The following is a 22,732-nucleotide window of genomic DNA, read 5'->3' on the forward strand; positions in this document are numbered from 1 at the left end:
TAGTAAGAGGACAGGTAATCTGCAAATATAAATATCGTTATTCTCTTATTTACATTATTATACCGTTTCTTTGACACGAGAATTACAGCGAAATGAAAGCACAACTTTGTGGCGAATTTTCTATGATAAAAATTGTTCAGAAATCCAAAATATAAGTTAACAGCACACACCAGGCCTACTCCTGAGTATCTGGCCGCGCCGCGCTTCAGCCGTTCGATGAGGGCCAGTCTCGTGCTTCTTAAGTTGCCTCGCTCATGCCCAAAAAGAATTCTGGGTAATTCTGCCATTCCATGACAAGGGAACACTCCCGATTCTCATTTCATAGTTTTTTTATAAGTGTCGGGCCACCCAGTCCTACCAGCAAAATAACGCATCGATTGAAGGTTTTAGCTTTCAAAACTTGCCCACATTGTGTCAGTAGGTACTGGAATTCGTCCACAGAAAGGCCAGAGAGACAACCTCACTCGTGAACCGCCATGTTTACAACCGAGCATTTTAGGCGTCCCAGAACCATCTCTCGCCTCTGTCTGAGACAAGACCAGACACACACGGTTCTTACGTTACGTTTGTGCCTATAAAATCAACTCAAATGTCAATTGCTGGTTTAAAAAATAAAAATAAAAAAAACCAGCATGTTAATTTTTTTGGGTAGGCTAGCTATCGAAGAGCCAGGACATTTGCGCATGCGCTGACGGAATGTTTCAACAAGAGAGAAAAACGCAGTACCTCCAGACACCGGCGCTGGAGCGTCGTACCAAACGAGTCATCCCGGGATTTCGGCCCGTGCGATCGCTTTTGGACGCAGTTGGCCCTTCACTGCTTTCTGCTACCGACCTTGCCTCCCGGTACGGCATTGAGGGAGAGATATGTCGGCCCCTAAACCATATGTGACAAATCCCACGCCTACTCACAGCTCCAAACCGCCCTTGTCAATATAGCGTAAGAATTACATGGTTTATATATTTAATGGAAAAGTCATTTTCTCTGTCATATGGTAAGCACTGGAGTCGCAGATTACAAAGTGTGCGCATGCGCCCTGCTAAAGGTAACATACATACAGTCATAAGCTTTAATTTCATCTCGAATTTCCGAATATTTACAGGAGCTAATATCTTCGAGACATTACATTTACAGCTAAAATACATAGCATGTAAAGATACCTACTAAATACATAATATTTAAAGACATATTCATTAAAAAGAAAGGCCGCTGTACAAAATGCGGCCCTGGATTCTCTTTTAAAACCAGTAAACTCGTAGGTACGGATAAAATCAGGTAGCGCATTCCGCAACTTAGCTGATACGTAAGAAAAAAGAGAACTGAGACCATAACTGGTTGTTCCAGGTTTATTGAGGGACAAAATGTAATTTCCGCGAAGATCATGCATAAGAAAGAGACGGGAGAAAAAACGTACAAAAAAAGCATACTTTTATCAACTAATACGAGGAAATTTTAAATGCGCTCATTGCATAGAGATGTAGATCTTGACTTTCGTAGTAAGAGGACAGGTAATCTGCAAATATAAATATCGTTATTCTCTTATTTACATTATTATACCGTTTCTTTGACACGAGAATTACAGCGAAATGAAAGCACAACTTTGTGGCGAATTTTCTATGATAAGAACTTGTTCAGAAATCCAAAATATAAGTTAATAGCACACACCAGGCCTACTCCTGAGTATCTGGCCGCACCGCGTTTCAGCCGTTCGATGAGGGCCAGTCTCGTGCTTCTTAAGTTGCCTCGCTCATGCCCAAAAAGAGTGCTGGGCAATCCTGCCATTCCATGACAAGGGAACACACTCGCTTCTCATTTCATAGCTTTTTATAAGTGTCGGGCCATCCAGTCCTACCAGAAAACTACAGCATCGATTGAAGGTTTTAGCTTTCAAAACTTGCCCACATTGTGTCAGTAGGTACTGGAATTCGTCCACAGAAAGGCCAGAGAGACAACCTCACTCGTGAACCGCCATGTTTACAACCGAGCATTTTAGGCGTCCCAGAACCATCTCTCGCCTCTGTCTGAGACAAGACCAGACACACACGGTTCTTACGTTACGTTTGTGCCTATAAAATCAACTGAAATGTCACTTGCCGGTTAAAAATAAAAAATAAAAAAACCAGCATGTTCATTTTTTTGGGTAGGCTAGCTATCGAAGAGCCAGGACATTTGCGCATGCGCTGACGGAATGTTTCAACAAGAGAGAAAAACGCAGTACCTCCAGACACCGGCGCTGGAGCGTCGTACCAAACGAGTCATCCCGGGATTTCGGCCCGTGCGATCGCTTTTGGACGCAGTTGGCCCTTCACTGCTTTCTGCTACCGACCTTGCCTCCCGGTACGGCATTGAGGGAGAGATCTGTCGGCCCCTAAACCATATGTGACAAATCCCACGCCTACTCACAGCTCCAAACCGCCCTTGTCAATATAGCGTAAGAATTACATGGTTTATATATTTAATGGAAAAGTCATTTTCTCTGTCATATGGTAAGCACTGGAGTCGCAGATTACAAAGTGCGCGCATGCGCCCTGCTAAAGGTAACATACATACAGTCATAAGCTTTAATTTCATCTCGAATTTCCGAATATTTACAGGAGCTAATATGTTCGAGACATTACATTTACAGCTAAAATACATAGCATGTACAGATACCTACTAAATACATAATATTTAAAGACATATTCATTAAAAAGAAAGGCCGCTGTACAAAATGCGGCCCTGGATTCTCTTTTAAAACCAGTAAACTCGTAGGTACGGATAAAATCAGGTAGCGCATTCCGCAACTTAGCTGATACGTAAGAAAAAAGAGAACTGAGACCATAACTGGTTGTTCCAGGTTTATTGAGGGACAAAATGTAATTTCCGCGAAGATCATGCATAAGAAAGAGACGGGAGAAAAAACGTACAAAAAAAGCATACTTTTATCAAGTAATACGAGGAAATTTTGAATGCGCTCATTGCATAGAGATGTAGATCTTGACTTTCGTAGTAAGAGGACAGGTAATCTGCAAATATAAATATCGTTATTCTCTTATTTACATTATTATACCGTTTCTTTGACACGAGAATTACAGCGAAATGAAAGCACAACTTTGTGGCGAATTTTCTATGATAAGAACTTGTTCAGAAATCCAAAATATAAGTTAATAGCACACACCAGGCCTACTCCTGAGTATCTGGCCGCGCCGCGCTTCAGCCGTTCGATGAGGGCCAGTCTCGTGCTTCTTAAGTTGCCTCGCTCATGCCCAAAAAGAATTCTGGGTAATTCTGCCATTCCATGACAAGGGAACACTCCCGATTCTCATTTCATAGTTTTTTTATAAGTGTCGGGCCACCCAGTCCTACCAGCAAAATAACGCATCGATTGAAGGTTTTAGCTTTCAAAACTTGCCCACATTGTGTCAGTAGGTACTGGAATTCGTCCACAGAAAGGCCAGAGAGACAACCTCACTCGTGAACCGCCATGTTTACAACCGAGCATTTTAGGCGTCCCAGAACCATCTCTCGCCTCTGTCTGAGACAAGACCAGACACACACGGTTCTTACGTTACGTTTGTGCCTATAAAATCAACTCAAATGTCAATTGCTGGTTTAAAAAATAAAAATAAAAAAAACCAGCATGTTAATTTTTTTGGGTAGGCTAGCTATCGAAGAGCCAGGACATTTGCGCATGCGCTGACGGAATGTTTCAACAAGAGAGAAAAACGCAGTACCTCCAGACACCGGCGCTGGAGCGTCGTACCAAACGAGTCATCCCGGGATTTCGGCCCGTGCGATCGCTTTTGGACGCAGTTGGCCCTTCACTGCTTTCTGCTACCGACCTTGCCTCCCGGTACGGCATTGAGGGAGAGATATGTCGGCCCCTAAACCATATGTGACAAATCCCACGCCTACTCACAGCTCCAAACCGCCCTTGTCAATATAGCGTAAGAATTACATGGCTTATATATTTAATGGAAAAGTCATTTTCTCTGTCATATGGTAAGCACTGGAGTCGCAGATTACAAAGTGCGCGCATGCGCCCTGCTAAAGGTAACATACATACAGTCATAAGCTTTAATTTCATCTCGAATTTCCGAATATTTACAGGAGCTAATATATTCGAGACATTACATTTACAGCTAAAATACATAGCATGTACAGATACCTACTAAATACATAATATTTAAAGACATATTCATTAAAAAGAAAGGCCGCTGTACAAAATGCGGCCCTGGATTCTCTTTTAAAACCAGTAAACTCGTAGGTACGGATAAAATCAGGTAGCGCATTCCGCAACTTAGCTGATACGTAAGAAAAAAGAGAACTGAGACCATAACTGGTTGTTCCAGGTTTATTGAGGGACAAAATGTAATTTCCGCGAAGATCATGCATAAGAAAGAGACGGGAGAAAAAACGTACAAAAAAAGCATACTTTTATCAAGTAATACGAGGAAATTTTGAATGCGCTCATTGCATAGAGATGTAGATCTTGACTTTCGTAGTAAGAGGACAGGTAATCTGCAAATATAAATATCGTTATTCTCTTATTTACATTATTATACCGTTTCTTTGACACGAGAATTACAGCGAAATGAAAGCACAACTTTGTGGCGAATTTTCTATGATAAAAACTTGTTCAGAAATCCAAAATATAAGTTAACAGCACACACCAGGCCTAATCCTGAGTATCTGGCCGCGCTTCAGCCGTTCGATGAGGGCCAGTCTCGTGCTTCTTAAGTTGCCTTGCTCATGCCCAAAAAGAATTCTGGGTAATTCTGCCATTCCATGACAAGGGAACACTCCCGATTCTCATTTCATAGTTTTTTTATAAGTGTCGGGCCACCCAGTCCTACCAGCAAAATAACGCATCGATTGAAGGTTTTAGCTTTCAAAACTTGCCCACATTGTGTCAGTAGGTACTGGAATTCGTCCACAGAAAGGCCAGAGAGACAACCTCACTCGTGAACCGCCATGTTTACAACCGAGCATTTTAGGCGTCCCAGAACCATCTCTCGCCTCTGTCTGAGACAAGACCAGACACACACACACACTTGCTGGTTTAAAAAATAAAAATAAAAAAAACCAGCATGTTAATTTTTTTGGGTAGGCTAGCTATCGAAGAGCCAGGACATTTGCGCATGCGCTGACGGAATGTTTCAACAAGAGAGAAAAACGCAGTACCTCCAGACACCGGCGCTGGAGCGTCGTACCAAACGAGTCATCCCGGGATTTCGGCCCGTGCGATCGCTTTTGGACGCAGTTGGCCCTTCACTGCTTTCTGCTACCGACCTTGCCTCCCGGTACGGCATTGAGGGAGAGATATGTCGGCCCCTAAACCATATGTGACAAATCCCACGCCTACTCACAGCTCCAAACCGCCCTTGTCAATATAGCGTAAGAATTACATGGTTTATATATTTAATGGAAAAGTCATTTTCTCTGTCATATGGTAAGCACTGGAGTCGCAGATTACAAAGTGTGCGCATGCGCCCTGCTAAAGGTAACATACATACAGTCATAAGCTTTAATTTCATCTCGAATTTCCGAATATTTACAGGAGCTAATATATTCGAGACATTACATTTACAGCTAAAATACATAGCATGTACAGATACCTACTAAATACATAATATTTAAAGACATATTCATTAAAAAGAAAGGCCGCTGTACAAAATGCGGCCCTGGATTCTCTTTTAAAACCAGTAAACTCGTAGGTACGGATAAAATCAGGTAGCGCATTCCGCAACTTAGCTGATACGTAAGAAAAAAGAGAACTGAGACCATAACTGGTTGTTCCAGGTTTATTGAGGGACAAAATGTAATTTCCGCGAAGATCATGCATAAGAAAGAGACGGGAGAATTTGCGCATGCGCTGACGGAATGTTTCAACAAGAGAGAAAACGCAGTACCTCCAGACACCGGCGCTGGAGCGTCGTACCAAACGAGTCATCCCGGGATTTCGGCCCGTGCGATCGCTCTTGGGCGCAGTTGGCCATTCACTGCTTTCTGCTACCGACCTTGCCTCCGGTACGGCATTGAGGGAGAGATATGTCGGCTCCTAAACCATATGTGACCAATCCCACGCCTACTCACCGCTCCAAACCGCCCTTGGCAATATGGCGTAAGAATACATGGTTTATATATTTAATGGAAAAGTCATTTTCTCTGTCATATGGTAAGCACTGGAGTCGCAGATTACAAAGTGCGCGCATGCGCCCTGCTAAAGGTAACATACATACAGTCATAAGCTTTAATTTCATCTCGAATTTCCGAATATTACAGGAGCTAATAGCTTCGAGCCATTACATTTACAGCTAAAATACATAGCATGTACAGATACCTACTAATACATAATATTTAAAGACATATTCATAAAAAGAAAGGCCGCTGTACAAAATGCGGCCTGGATTCTCTTTTAAACCCAGTAAACTCGTAGGTACGGATAAAATCAGGTAGCGCATTCCGCAACTTAGCTGATACGTAAGACAAAAGAGAACTGAGACAATAACTGGTTGTTCCAGGTTTATTGAGGGACAAAATGTAATTTCCGCGAAGATCATGCATAAGAAAGAGACGGGAGAAAAAACGTACAAAAAAAGCATACTTTTATCAAGTAATACGAGGAAATTTTGAATGCGCTCATTGCATAGAGATGTAGATCTTGACTTTCGTAGTAAGAGGACAGGTAATCTGCAAATATAAATATCGTTATTCTATTATTTACATTATTATACCGTTTCTTTGACACGAGAATTACAGCGAAATGAAAGCACAACTTTGTGGCGAATTTTCTATGATAAAAACTTGTTCAGAAATCCAAAATATAAGTTAACAGCACACACCAGGCCTACTCCTGAGTATCTGGCCGCGCCGCGCTTCAGCCGTTCGATGAGGGCCAGTCTCGTGCTTCTTAAGTTGCCTCGCTCATGCCCAAAAAGAATTCTGGGTAATTCTGCCATTCCATGACAAGGGAACACTCCCGATTCTCATTTCACAGTTTTTTTTATAAGTGTCGGGCCACCCAGTCCTACCAGCAAAATAACGCATCGATTGAAGGTTTTAGCTTTCAAAACTTGCCCACATTGTGTCAGTAGGTACTGGAATTCGTCCACAGAAAGGCCAGAGAGACAACCTCACTCGTGAACCGCCATGTTTACAACCGAGCATTTTAGGCGTCCCAGAACCATCTCTCGCCTCTGTCTGAGACAAGACCAGACACACACGGTTCTTACGTTACGTTTGTGCCTATAAAATCAACTCAAATGTCAATTGCTGGTTTAAAAAATAAAAATAAAAAAAACCAGCATGTTAATTTTTTGGGTAGGCTAGCTATCGAAGAGCCAGGACATTTGCGCATGCGCTGACGGAATGTTTCAACAAGAGAGAAAAACGCAGTACCTCCAGACACCGGCGCTGGAGCGTCGTACCAAACGAGTCATCCCGGGATTTCGGCCCGTGCGATCGCTTTTGGACGCAGTTGGCCCTTCACTGCTTTCTGCTACCGACCTTGCCTCCCGGTACGGCATTGAGGGAGAGATATGTCGGCCCCTAAACCATATGTGACAAAATCCCACGCCTACTCACAGCTCCAAACCGCCCTTGTCAATATAGCGTAAGAATTACATGGTTTATATATTTAATGGAAAAGTCATTTTCTCTGTCATATGGTAAGCACTGGAGTCGCAGATTACAAAGTGCGCGCATGCGCCCTGCTAAAGGTAACATACATACAGTCATAAGCTTTAATTTCATCTCGAATTTCCGAATATTTACAGGAGCTAATATCTTCGAGACATTCCATCTACAGCTAAAATACATAGCAGGTAAAGATAGCTACTAAAGACATAATATTTGAAGACAAATTCATTAAAAAGAAAGACCGCTGTACAAACTGCGGCCCTGGATTCTCTTTTAAAACCAGTAAACTCGTAGGTACGGATTAAAATCAGGTAGCGCATTCCGCAACTTAGCTGATACGTAAGAAAAAAGAGAACTGAGACCATAACTGGTTGTTTCCAGGTTTATTGAGGGACAAAATGTAATTTCCGCGAAGATCATGCATAAGAAAGAGACGGGAGAAAAAACGTACAAAAAAAGCATACTTTTATCAAGTAATACGAGGAAATTTTGAATGCGCTCATTGCATAGAGATGTAGATCTTGACTTTCGTAGTAAGAGGACAGGTAATCTGCAAATATAAATATCGTTATTCTCTTATTTACATTATTATACCGTTTCTTTGACACGAGAATTACAGCGAAATGAAAGCACAACTTTGTGGCGAATTTTCTATGATAAGAACTTGTTCAGAAATCCAAAATATAAGTTAATAGCGCACACGGAGCGTACGTCTGAGTATCTGGCCGCGCCGCGCTTCAGCCGTTCGATGAGGGCCAGTCTCGTTGCTTCTTAAGTTGCCTCGCTCATGCCCAAAAAGAATTCTGGGTAATTCTGCCATTCCATGACAAGGGAACACTCCCGATTCTCATTTCATAGTTTTTTTATAAGTGTCGGGCCACCCAGTCCTACCAGCAAAATAACGCATCGATTGAAGGTTTTAGCTTTCAAAACTTGCCCATTGTGTCAGTAGGTACTGGAATTCGTCCACAGAAAGGCCAGAGAGACAACCTCACTCGTGAACCGCCATGTTTACAACCGAGCATTTAGGCGTCCCAGAACCATCTCTCGCCTCCGTCTGAGACAAGACCAGACACACACGGTTCTTACGTTACGTTTGTGCCTATAAAATCAACTCAAATGTCAATTGCTGGTTTAAAAAACAAAAATAAAAAAAACCGCATGTTAATTTTTTTGGGTAGGCTAGCTATCGAAGAGCCAGGACATTTGCGCATGCGCTGACGGAATGTTTTAACAAGAGAGAAAAACGCAGTACCTCCAGACACCGGCGCTGGAGCGTCGTACCAAACGAGTCATCCCGGGATTTCGGCCCGTGCGATCGCTTTTGGACGCAGTTGGCCCTTCACTGCTTTCTGCTACCGACCTTGCCTCCCGGTACGGCATTGAGGGAGAGATATGTCGGCCCCTAAACCATATGTGACAAATCCCACGCCTACTCACAGCTCCAAACCGCCCTTGTCAATATAGCGTAAGAATTACATGGTTTATATATTTAATGGAAAAGTCATTTTCTCTGTCATATGGTAAGCACTGGAGTCGCAGATTACAAAGTGTGCGCATGCGCCCTGCTAAAGGTAACATACATACAGTCATAAGCTTTAATTTCATCTCGAATTTCCGAATATTTACAGGAGCTAATATCTTCGAGACATTACATTTACAGCTAAAATACATAGCATGTACAGATACTACTAATACATAATATTTAAAGACATATTCATTAAAAAGAAAGGCCGCTGTACAAAATGCGGCCCTGGATTCTCTTTTAAAACCAGTAAACTCGTAGGTACGGATAAAATCAGGTAGCGCATTCCGCAACTTAGCTGATACGTAAGAAAAAAGAGAACTGAGACCATAACTGGTTGTTCCAGGTTTATTGAGGGACAAAATGTAATTTCCGCGAAGATCATGCATAAGAAGGAGACGGGAGAAAAAACGTACAAAAAAAGCATACTTTTATCAAGTAATACGAGGAAATTTTGAATGCGCTCATTGCATAGAGATGTAGATCTTGACTTTCGTAGTAAGAGGACAGGTAATCTGCAAATATAAATATCGTTATTCTCTTATTTACATTATTATACCGTTTCTTTGACACGAGAATTACAGCGAAATGAAAGCACAACTTTGTGGCGAATTTTCTATGATAAGAACTTGTTCAGAAATCCAAAATATAAGTTAATAGCACACACCAGGCCTACTCCTGAGTATCTGGCCGCGCCGCGCTTCAGCCGTTCGATGAGGGCCAGTCTCGTGCTTCTTAAGTTGCCTCGCTCATGCCCAAAAAGAATTCTGGGTAATTCTGCCATTCCATGACAAGGGAACACTCCCGATTCTCATTTCATAGTTTTTTTATAAGTGTCGGGCCACCCAGTCCTACCAGCAAAATAACGCATCGATTGAAGGTTTTAGCTTTCAAAACTTGCCCACATTGTGTCAGTAGGTACTGGAATTCGTCCACAGAAAGGCCAGAGAGACAACCTCACTCGTGAACCGCCATGTTTACAACCGAGCATTTTAGGCGTCCCAGAACCATCTCTCGCCTCTGTCTGAGACAAGACCAGACACACACGGTTCTTACGTTACGTTTGTGCCTATAAAATCAACTCAAATGTCAATTGCTGGTTTAAAAAATAAAAATAAAAAAAACCAGCATGTTAATTTTTTGGGTAGGCTAGCTATCGAAGAGCCAGGACATTTGCGCATGCGCTGACGGAATGTTTCAACAAGAGAGAAAAACGCAGTACCTCCAGACACCGGCGCTGGAGCGTCGTACCAAACGAGTCATCCCGGGATTTCGGCCCGTGCGATCGCTTTTGGACGCAGTTGGCCCTTCACTGCTTTCTGCTACCGACCTTGCCTCCCGGTACGGCATTGAGGGAGAGATATGTCGGCCCCTAAACCATATGTGACAAATCCCACGCCTACTCACAGCTCCAAACCGCCCTTGTCAATATAGCGTAAGAATTACATGGTTTATATATTTAATGGAAAAGTCATTTTCTCTGTCATATGGTAAGCACTGGAGTCGCAGATTACAAAGTGCGCGCATGCGCCCTGCTAAAGGTAACATACATACAGTCATAAGCTTTAATTTCATCTCGAATTTCCGAATATTTACAGGAGCTAATATCTTCGAGACATTACATTTACAGCTAAAATACATAGCATGTACAGATACCTACTAAATACATAATATTTAAAGACATATTCATTAAAAAGAAAGGCCGCTGTACAAAATGCGGCCCTGGATTCTCTTTTAAAACCAGTAAACTCGTAGGTACGGATAAAATCAGGTAGCGCATTCCGCAACTTAGCTGATACGTAAGAAAAAAGAGAACTGAGACCATAACTGGTTGTTCCAGGTTTATTGAGGGACAAAATGTAATTTCCGCGAAGATCATGCATAAGAAAGAGACGGGAGAAAAAACGTACAAAAAAAGCATACTTTTATCAAGTAATACGAGGAAATTTTGAATGCGCTCATTGCATAGAGATGTAGATCTTGACTTTCGTAGTAAGAGGACAGGTAATCTGCAAATATAAATATCGTTATTCTCTTATTTACATTATTATACCGTTTCTTTGACACGAGAATTACAGCGAAATGAAAGCACAACTTTGTGGCGAATTTTCTATGTGTTCAGAAATCCAAAATATAAGTTAACAGCACACACCAGGCCTACTCCTGAGTATCTGGCCGCGCCGCGCTTCAGCCGTTCGATGAGGGCCAGTCTCGTGCTTCTTAAGTTGCCTCGCTCATGCCCAAAAAGAATTCTGGGTAATTCTGCCATTCCATGACAAGGGAACACTCCCGATTCTCATTTCATAGTTTTTTTATAAGTGTCGGGCCACCCAGTCCTACCAGCAAAATAACGCATCGATTGAAGGTTTTAGCTTTCAAAACTTGCCCACATTGTGTCAGTAGGTACTGGAATTCGTCCACAGAAAGGCCAGAGAGACAACCTCACTCGTGAACCGCCATGTTTACAACCGAGCATTTTAGGCGTCCCAGAACCATCTCTCGCCTCTGTCTGAGACAAGACCAGACACACACGGTTCTTACGTTACGTTTGTGCCTATAAAATCAACTCAAATGTCAATTGCTGGTTTAAAAAATAAAAATAAAAAAAACCAGCATGTTAATTTTTTTGGGTAGGCTAGCTATCGAAGAGCCAGGACATTTGCGCATGCGCTGACGGAATGTTTCAACAAGAGAGAAAAACGCAGTACCTCCAGACACCGGCGCTGGAGCGTCGTACCAAACGAGTCATCCCGGGATTTCGGCCCGTGCGATCGCTTTTGGACGCAGTTGGCCCTTCACTGCTTTCTGCTACCGACCTTGCCTCCCGGTACGGCATTGAGGGAGAGATATGTCGGCCCCTAAACCATATGTGACAAATCCCACGCCTACTCACAGCTCCAAACCGCCCTTGTCAATATAGCGTAAGAATTACATGGCTTATATATTTAATGGAAAAGTCATTTTCTCTGTCATATGGTAAGCACTGGAGTCGCAGATTACAAAGTGTGCGCATGCGCCCTGCTAAAGGTAACATACATACAGTCATAAGCTTTAATTTCATCTCGAATTTCCGAATATTTACAGGAGCTAATATCTTCGAGACATTACATTTACAGCTAAAATACATAGCATGTAAAGATACCTACTAAATACATAATATTTAAAGACATATTCATTAAAAAGAAAGGCCGCTGTACAAAATGCGGCCCTGGATTCTCTTTTAAAACCAGTAAACTCGTAGGTACGGATAAAATCAGGTAGCGCATTCCGCAACTTAGCTGATACGTAAGAAAAAAGAGAACTGAGACCATAACTGGTTGTTCCAGGTTTATTGAGGGACAAAATGTAATTTCCGCGAAGATCATGCATAAGAAAGAGACGGGAGAAAAAACGTACAAAAAAAGCATACTTTTATCAAGTAATACGAGGAAATTTTGAATGCGCTCATTGCATAGAGATGTAGATCTTGACTTTCGTAGTAAGAGGACAGGTAATCTGCAAATATAAATATCGTTATTCTCTTATTTACATTATTATACCGTTTCTTTGACACGAGAATTACAGCGAAATGAAAGCACAACTTTGTGGCGAATTTTCTATGATAAGAACTTGTTCAGAAATCCAAAATATAAGTTAATAGCACACACCAGGCCTACTCCTGAGTATCTGGCCGCGCCGCGCTTCAGCCGTTCGATGAGGGCCAGTCTCGTGCTTCTTAAGTTGCCTCGCTCATGCCCAAAAAGAATTCTGGGTAATTCTGCCATTCCATGACAAGGGAACACTCCCGATTCTCATTTCATAGTTTTTTTATAAGTGTCGGGCCACCCAGTCCTACCAGCAAAATAACGCATCGATTGAAGGTTTTAGCTTTCAAAACTTGCCCACATTGTGTCAGTAGGTACTGGAATTCGTCCACAGAAAGGCCAGAGAGACAACCTCACTCGTGAACCGCCATGTTTACAACCGAGCATTTTAGGCGTCCCAGAACCATCTCTCGCCTCTGTCTGAGACAAGACCAGACACACACGGTTCTTACGTTACGTTTGTGCCTATAAAATCAACTCAAATGTCAATTGCTGGTTTAAAAAATAAAAATAAAAAAACCAGCACGTTAATTTTTTGGGTAGGCTAGCTATCGAAGAGCCAGGACATTTGCGCATGCGCTGACGGAATGTTTCAACAAGAGAGAAAAACGCAGTACCTCCAGACACCGGCGCTGGAGCGTCGTACCAAACGAGTCATCCCGGGATTTCGGCCCGTGCGATCGCTTTTGGACGCAGTTGGCCCTTCACTGCTTTCTGCTACCGACCTTGCCTCCCGGTACGGCATTGAGGGAGAGATATGTCGGCCCCTAAACCATATGTGACAAATCCCACGCCTACTCACAGCTCCAAACCGCCCTTGTCAATATAGCGTAAGAATTACATGGTTTATATATTTAATGGAAAAGTCATTTTCTCTGTCATATGGTAAGCACTGGAGTCGCAGATTACAAAGTGTGCGCATGCGCCCTGCTAAAGGTAACATACATACAGTCATAAGCTTTAATTTCATCTCGAATTTCCGAATATTTACAGGAGCTAATATCTTCGAGACATTACATTTACAGCTAAAATACATAGCATGTAAAGATACCTACTAAATACATAATATTTAAAGACATATTCATTAAAAAGAAAGGCCGCTGTACAAAATGCGGCCCTGGATTCTCTTTTAAAACCAGTAAACTCGTAGGTACGGATAAAATCAGGTAGCGCATTCCGCAACTTAGCTGATACGTAAGAAAAAAGAGAACTGAGACCATAACTGGTTGTTCCAGGTTTATTGAGGGACAAAATGTAATTTCCGCGAAGATCATGCATAAGAAAGAGACGGGAGAAAAAACGTACAAAAAAAGCATACTTTTATCAAGTAATACGAGGAAATTTTGAATGCGCTCATTGCATAGAGATGTAGATCTTGACTTTCGTAGTAAGAGGACAGGTAATCTGCAAATATAAATATCGTTATTCTCTTATTTACATTATTATACCGTTTCTTTGACACGAGAATTACAGCGAAATGAAAGCACAACTTTGTGGCGAATTTTCTATGATAAAAACTTGTTCAGAAATCCAAAATATAAGTTAACAGCACACACCAGGCCTACTCCTGAGTATCTGGCCGCGCCGCGCTTCAGCCGTTCGATGAGGGCCAGTCTCGTGCTTCTTAAGTTGCCTCGCTCATGCCCAAAAAGAATTCTGGGTAATTCTGCCATTCCATGACAAGGGAACACTCCCGATTCTCATTTCATAGTTTTTTTATAAGTGTCGGGCCACCCAGTCCTACCAGCAAAATAACGCATCGATTGAAGGTTTTAGCTTTCAAAACTTGCCCACATTGTGTCAGTAGGTACTGGAATTCGTCCACAGAAAGGCCAGAGAGACAACCTCACTCGTGAACCGCCATGTTTACAACCGAGCATTTTAGGCGTCCCAGAACCATCTCTCGCCTCTGTCTGAGACAAGACCAGACACACACGGTTCTTACGTTACGTTTGTGCCTATAAAATCAACTCAAATGTCAATTGCTGGTTTAAAAAATAAAAATAAAAAAAACCAGCATGTTAATTTTTTTGGGTAGGCTAGCTATCGAAGAGCCAGGACATTTGCGCATGCGCTGACGGAATGTTTCAACAAGAGAGAAAAACGCAGTACCTCCAGACACCGGCGCTGGAGCGTCGTACCAAACGAGTCATCCCGGGATTTCGGCCCGTGCGATCGCTTTTGGACGCAGTTGGCCCTTCACTGCTTTCTGCTACCGACCTTGCCTCCCGGTACGGCATTGAGGGAGAGATATGTCGGCCCCTAAACCATATGTGACAAATCCCACGCCTACTCACAGCTCCAAACCGCCCTTGTCAATATAGCGTAAGAATTACATGGTTTATATATTTAATGGAAAAGTCATTTTCTCTGTCATATGGTAAGCACTGGAGTCGCAGATTACAAAGTGTGCGCATGCGCCCTGCTAAAGGTAACATACATACAGTCATAAGCTTTAATTTCATCTCGAATTTCCGAATATTTACAGGAGCTAATATCTTCGAGACATTACATTTACAGCTAAAATACATAGCATGTAAAGATACCTACTAAATACATAATATTTAAAGACATATTCATTAAAAAGAAAGGCCGCTGTACAAAATGCGGCCCTGGATTCTCTTTTAAAACCAGTAAACTCGTAGGTACGGATAAAATCAGGTAGCGCATTCCGCAACTTAGCTGATACGTAAGAAAAAAGAGAACTGAGACCATAACTGGTTGTTCCAGGTTTATTGAGGGACAAAATGTAATTTCCGCGAAGATCATGCATAAGAAAGAGACGGGAGAAAAAACGTACAAAAAAAGCATACTTTTATCAAGTAATACGAGGAAATTTTGAATGCGCTCATTGCATAGAGATGTAGATCTTGACTTTCGTAGTAAGAGGACAGGTAATCTGCAAATATAAATATCGTTATTCTCTTATTTACATTATTATACCGTTTCTTTGACACGAGAATTACAGCGAAATGAAAGCACAACTTTGTGGCGAATTTTCTATGATAAAAACTTGTTCAGAAATCCAAAATATAAGTTAATAGCACACACCAGGCCTACTCCTGAGTATCTGGCCGCGCCGCGCTTCAGCCGTTCGATGAGGGCCAGTCTCGTGCTTCTTAAGTTGCCTCGCTCATGCCCAAAAAGAATTCTGGGTAATTCTGCCATTCCATGACAAGGGAACACTCCCGATTCTCATTTCATAGTTTTTTTATAAGTGTCGGGCCACCCAGTCCTACCAGCAAAATAACGCATCGATTGAAGGTTTTAGCTTTCAAAACTTGCCCACATTGTGTCAGTAGGTACTGGAATTCGTCCACAGAAAGGCCAGAGAGACAACCTCACTCGTGAACCGCCATGTTTACAACCGAGCATTTTAGGCGTCCCAGAACCATCTCTCGCCTCTGTCTGAGACAAGACCAGACACACACGGTTCTTACGTTACGTTTGTGCCTATAAAATCAACTCAAATGTCAATTGCTGGTTTAAAAAATAAAAATAAAAAAAACCAGCATGTTAATTTTTTGGGTAGGCTAGCTATCGAAGAGCCAGGACATTTGCGCATGCGCTGACGGAATGTTTCAACAAGAGAGAAAAACGCAGTACCTCCAGACACCGGCGCTGGAGCGTCGTACCAAACGAGTCATCCCGGGATTTCGGCCCGTGCGATCGCTTTTGGACGCAGTTGGCCCTTCACTGCTTTCTGCTACCGACCTTGCCTCCCGGTACGGCATTGAGGGAGAGATATGTCGGCCCCTAAACCATATGTGACAAATCCCACGCCTACTCACAGCTCCAAACCGCCCTTGTCAATATAGCGTAAGAATTACATGGTTTATATATTTAATGGAAAAGTCATTTTCTCTGTCATATGGTAAGCACTGGAGTCGCAGATTACAAAGTGTGCGCATGCGCCCTGCTAAAGGTAACATACATACAGTCATAAGCTTTAATTTCATCTCGAATTTCCGAATATTTACAGGAGCTAATATCTTCGAGACATTACATTTACAGCTAAAATACATAGCATGTAAAGATACCTACTAAATACATAATATTTAAAGACATATTCATTAAAAAGAAAGGCCGCTGTACAAAATGCGGCCCTGGATTCTCTTTTAAAACCAGTAAACTCGTAGGTACGGATAAAATCAGGTAGCGCATTCCGCAACTTAGCTGATACGTAAGAAAAAAGAGAACTGAGACCATAACTGGTTGTTCCAGGTTTATTGAGGGACAAAATGTAATTTCCGCGAAGATCATGCATAAGAAAGAGACGGGAGAAAAAACGTACAAAAAAAGCATACTTTTATCAAGTAATACGAGGAAATTTTGAATGCGCTCATTGCATAGAGATGTAGATCTTGACTTTCGTAGTAAGAGGACAGGTAATCTGCAAATATAAATATCGTTATTCTCTTATTTACATTATTATACCGTTTCTTTGACACGAGAATTACAGCGAAATGAAAGCACAACTTTGTGGCGAATTTTCTATGATAAGAACTTGTTCAGAAATCCAAAATATAAGTTAATAGCACACACCAGGCCTACTCCTGAGTATCTGGCCGCGCCGCGCTTCAGCCGTTCGATGAGGGCCAGTCTCGTGCTTCTTAAGTTGCCTCGCTCATGCCCAAAAAGAATTCTGGGTAATTCTGCCATTCCATGACAAGGGAACACTCCCGATTCTCATTTCATAGTTTTTTTATAAGTGTCGGGCCACCCAGTCCTACCAGCAAAATAACGCATCGATTGAAGGTTTTAGCTTTCAAAACTTGCCCACATTGTGTCAGTAGGTACTGGAATTCGTCCACAGAAAGGCCAGAGAGACAACCTCACTCGTGAACCGCCATGTTTACAACCGAGCATTTTAGGCGTCCCAGAACCATCTCTCGCCTCTGTCTGAGACAAGACCAGACACACACGGTTCTTACGTTACGTTTGTGCCTATAAAATCAACTCAAATGTCAATTGCTGGTTTAAAAAATAAAAATAAAAAAAACCAGCATGTTAATTTTTTGGGTAGGCTAGCTATCGAAGAGCCAGGACATTTGCGCATGCGCTGACGGAATGTTTCAACAAGAGAGAAAAACGCAGTACCTCCAGACACCGGCGCTGGAGCGTCGTACCAAACGAGTCATCCCGGGATTTCGGCCCGTGCGATCGCTTTTGGACGCAGTTGGCCCTTCACTGCTTTCTGCTACCGACCTTGCCTCCCGGTACGGCATTGAGGGAGAGATATGTCGGCCCCTAAACCATATGTGACAAATCCCACGCCTACTCACAGCTCCAAACCGCCCTTGTCAATATAGCGTAAGAATTACATGGTTTATATATTTAATGGAAAAGTCATTTTCTCTGTCATATGGTAAGCACTGGAGTCGCAGATTACAAAGTGTGCGCATGCGCCCTGCTAAAGGTAACATACATACAGTCATAAGCTTTAATTTCATCTCGAATTTCCGAATATTTACAGGAGCTAATATCTTCGAGACATTACATTTACAGCTAAAATACATAGCATGTAAAGATACCTACTAAATACATAATATTTAAAGACATATTCATTAAAAAGAAAGGCCGCTGTACAAAATGCGGCCCTGGATTCTCTTTTAAAACCAGTAAACTCGTAGGTACGGATAAAATCAGGTAGCGCATTCCGCAACTTAGCTGATACGTAAGAAAAAAGAGAACTGAGACCATAACTGGTTGTTCCAGGTTTATTGAGGGACAAAATGTAATTTCCGCGAAGATCATGCATAAGAAAGAGACGGGAGAAAAAACGTACAAAAAAAGCATACTTTTATCAAGTAATACGAGGAAATTTTGAATGCGCTCATTGCATAGAGATGTAGATCTTGACTTTCGTAGTAAGAGGACAGGTAATCTGCAAATATAAATATCGTTATTCTCTTATTTACATTATTATACCGTTTCTTTGACACGAGAATTACAGCGAAATGAAAGCACAACTTTGTGGCGAATTTTCTATGATAAGAACTTGTTCAGAAATCCAAAATATAAGTTAATAGCACACACCAGGCCTACTCCTGAGTATCTGGCCGCGCCGCGCTTCAGCCGTTCGATGAGGGCCAGTCTCGTGCTTCTTAAGTTGCCTCGCTCATGCCCAAAAAGAATTCTGGGTAATTCTGCCATTCCATGACAAGGGAACACTCCCGATTCTCATTTCATAGTTTTTTTATAAGTGTCGGGCCACCCAGTCCTACCAGCAAAATAACGCATCGATTGAAGGTTTTAGCTTTCAAAACTTGCCCACATTGTGTCAGTAGGTACTGGAATTCGTCCACAGAAAGGCCAGAGAGACAACCTCACTCGTGAACCGCCATGTTTACAACCGAGCATTTTAGGCGTCCCAGAACCATCTCTCGCCTCTGTCTGAGACAAGACCAGACACACACGGTTCTTACGTTACGTTTGTGCCTATAAAATCAACTCAAATGTCAATTGCTGGTTTAAAAAATAAAAATAAAAAAAACCAGCATGTTAATTTTTTGGGTAGGCTAGCTATCGAAGAGCCAGGACATTTGCGCATGCGCTGACGGAATGTTTCAACAAGAGAGAAAAACGCAGTACCTCCAGACACCGGCGCTGGAGCGTCGTACCAAACGAGTCATCCCGGGATTTCGGCCCGTGCGATCGCTTTTGGACGCAGTTGGCCCTTCACTGCTTTCTGCTACCGACCTTGCCTCCCGGTACGGCATTGAGGGAGAGATATGTCGGCCCCTAAACCATATGTGACAAATCCCACGCCTACTCACAGCTCCAAACCGCCCTTGTCAATATAGCGTAAGAATTACATGGTTTATATATTTAATGGAAAAGTCATTTTCTCTGTCATATGGTAAGCACTGGAGTCGCAGATTACAAAGTGTGCGCATGCGCCCTGCTAAAGGTAACATACATACAGTCATAAGCTTTAATTTCATCTCGAATTTCCGAATATTTACAGGAGCTAATATCTTCGAGACATTACATTTACAGCTAAAATACATAGCATGTAAAGATACCTACTAAATACATAATATTTAAAGACATATTCATTAAAAAGAAAGGCCGCTGTACAAAATGCGGCCCTGGATTCTCTTTTAAAACCAGTAAACTCGTAGGTACGGATAAAATCAGGTAGCGCATTCCGCAACTTAGCTGATACGTAAGAAAAAAGAGAACTGAGACCATAACTGGTTGTTCCAGGTTTATTGAGGGACAAAATGTAATTTCCGCGAAGATCATGCATAAGAAAGAGACGGGAGAAAAAACGTACAAAAAAAGCATACTTTTATCAAGTAATACGAGGAAATTTTGAATGCGCTCATTGCATAGAGATGTAGATCTTGACTTTCGTAGTAAGAGGACAGGTAATCTGCAAATATAAATATCGTTATTCTCTTATTTACATTATTATACCGTTTCTTTGACACGAGAATTACAGCGAAATGAAAGCACAACTTTGTGGCGAATTTTCTATGATAAGAACTTGTTCAGAAATCCAAAATATAAGTTAATAGCACACACCAGGCCTACTCCTGAGTATCTGGCCGCGCCGCGCTTCAGCCGTTCGATGAGGGCCAGTCTCGTGCTTCTTAAGTTGCCTCGCTCATGCCCAAAAAGAATTCTGGGTAATTCTGCCATTCCATGACAAGGGAACACTCCCGATTCTCATTTCATAGTTTTTTTATAAGTGTCGGGCCACCCAGTCCTACCAGCAAAATAACGCATCGATTGAAGGTTTTAGCTTTCAAAACTTGCCCACATTGTGTCAGTAGGTACTGGAATTCGTCCACAGAAAGGCCAGAGAGACAACCTCACTCGTGAACCGCCATGTTTACAACCGAGCATTTTAGGCGTCCCAGAACCATCTCTCGCCTCTGTCTGAGACAAGACCAGACACACACGGTTCTTACGTTACGTTTGTGCCTATAAAATCAACTCAAATGTCAATTGCTGGTTTAAAAAATAAAAATAAAAAAAACCAGCATGTTAATTTTTTGGGTAGGCTAGCTATCGAAGAGCCAGGACATTTGCGCATGCGCTGACGGAATGTTTCAACAAGAGAGAAAAACGCAGTACCTCCAGACACCGGCGCTGGAGCGTCGTACCAAACGAGTCATCCCGGGATTTCGGCCCGTGCGATCGCTTTTGGACGCAGTTGGCCCTTCACTGCTTTCTGCTACCGACCTTGCCTCCCGGTACGGCATTGAGGGAGAGATATGTCGGCCCCTAAACCATATGTGACAAATCCCACGCCTACTCACAGCTCCAAACCGCCCTTGTCAATATAGCGTAAGAATTACATGGTTTATATATTTAATGGAAAAGTCATTTTCTCTGTCATATGGTAAGCACTGGAGTCGCAGATTACAAAGTGTGCGCATGCGCCCTGCTAAAGGTAACATACATACAGTCATAAGCTTTAATTTCATCTCGAATTTCCGAATATTTACAGGAGCTAATATCTTCGAGACATTACATTTACAGCTAAAATACATAGCATGTAAAGATACCTACTAAATACATAATATTTAAAGACATATTCATTAAAAAGAAAGGCCGTTGTACAAAATGCGGCCCTGGATTCTCTTTTAAAACCAGTAAACTCGTAGGTACGGATAAAATCAGGTAGCGCATTCCGCAACTTAGCTGATACGTAAGAAAAAAGAGAACTGAGACCATAACTGGTTGTTCCAGGTTTATTGAGGGACAAAATGTAATTTCCGCGAAGATCATGCATAAGAAAGAGACGGGAGAAAAAACGTACAAAAAAAGCATACTTTTATCAAGTAATACGAGGAAATTTTGAATGCGCTCATTGCATAGAGATGTAGATCTTGACTTTCGTAGTAAGAGGACAGGTAATCTGCAAATATAAATATCGTTATTCTCTTATTTACATTATTATACCGTTTCTTTGACACGAGAATTACAGCGAAATGAAAGCACAACTTTGTGGCGAATTTTCTATGATAAAAACTTGTTCAGAAATCCAAAATATAAGTTAATAGCACACACCAGGCCTACTCCTGAGTATCTGGCCGCGCCGCGCTTCAGCCGTTCGATGAGGGCCAGTCTCGTGCTTCTTAAGTTGCCTCGCTCATGCCCAAAAAGAATTCTGGGTAATTCTGCCATTCCATGACAAGGGAACACTCCCGATTCTCATTTCATAGTTTTTTTATAAGTGTCGGGCCACCCAGTCCTACCAGCAAAATAACGCATCGATTGAAGGTTTTAGCTTTCAAAACTTGCCCACATTGTGTCAGTAGGTACTGGAATTCGTCCACAGAAAGGCCAGAGAGACAACCTCACTCGTGAACCGCCATGTTTACAACCGAGCATTTTAGGCGTCCCAGAACCATCTCTCGCCTCTGTCTGAGACAAGACCAGACACACACGGTTCTTACGTTACGTTTGTGCCTATAAAATCAACTCAAATGTCAATTGCTGGTTTAAAAAATAAAAATAAAAAAAACCAGCATGTTAATTTTTTGGGTAGGCTAGCTATCGAAGAGCCAGGACATTTGCGCATGCGCTGACGGAATGTTTCAACAAGAGAGAAAAACGCAGTACCTCCAGACACCGGCGCTGGAGCGTCGTACCAAACGAGTCATCCCGGGATTTCGGCCCGTGCGATCGCTTTTGGACGCAGTTGGCCCTTCACTGCTTTCTGCTACCGACCTTGCCTCCCGGTACGGCATTGAGGGAGAGATATGTCGGCCCCTAAACCATATGTGACAAATCCCACGCCTACTCACAGCTCCAAACCGCCCTTGTCAATATAGCGTAAGAATTACATGGTTATATATTTAATGGAAAAGTCATTTTCTCTGTCATATGGTAAGCACTGGAGTCGCAGATTACAAAGTGTGCGCATGCGCCCTGCTAAAGGTAACATACATACAGTCATAAGCTTTAATTTCATCTCGAATTTCCGAATATTTACAGGAGCTAATATCTTCGAGACATTACATTTACAGCTAAAATACATAGC

Source organism: Montipora capricornis, chromosome 13, assembly GCF_036669925.1.
Source record: "Montipora capricornis isolate CH-2021 chromosome 13, ASM3666992v2, whole genome shotgun sequence".
In the NCBI taxonomy this organism is placed as follows: Eukaryota; Metazoa; Cnidaria; class Anthozoa; order Scleractinia; family Acroporidae; genus Montipora; species Montipora capricornis.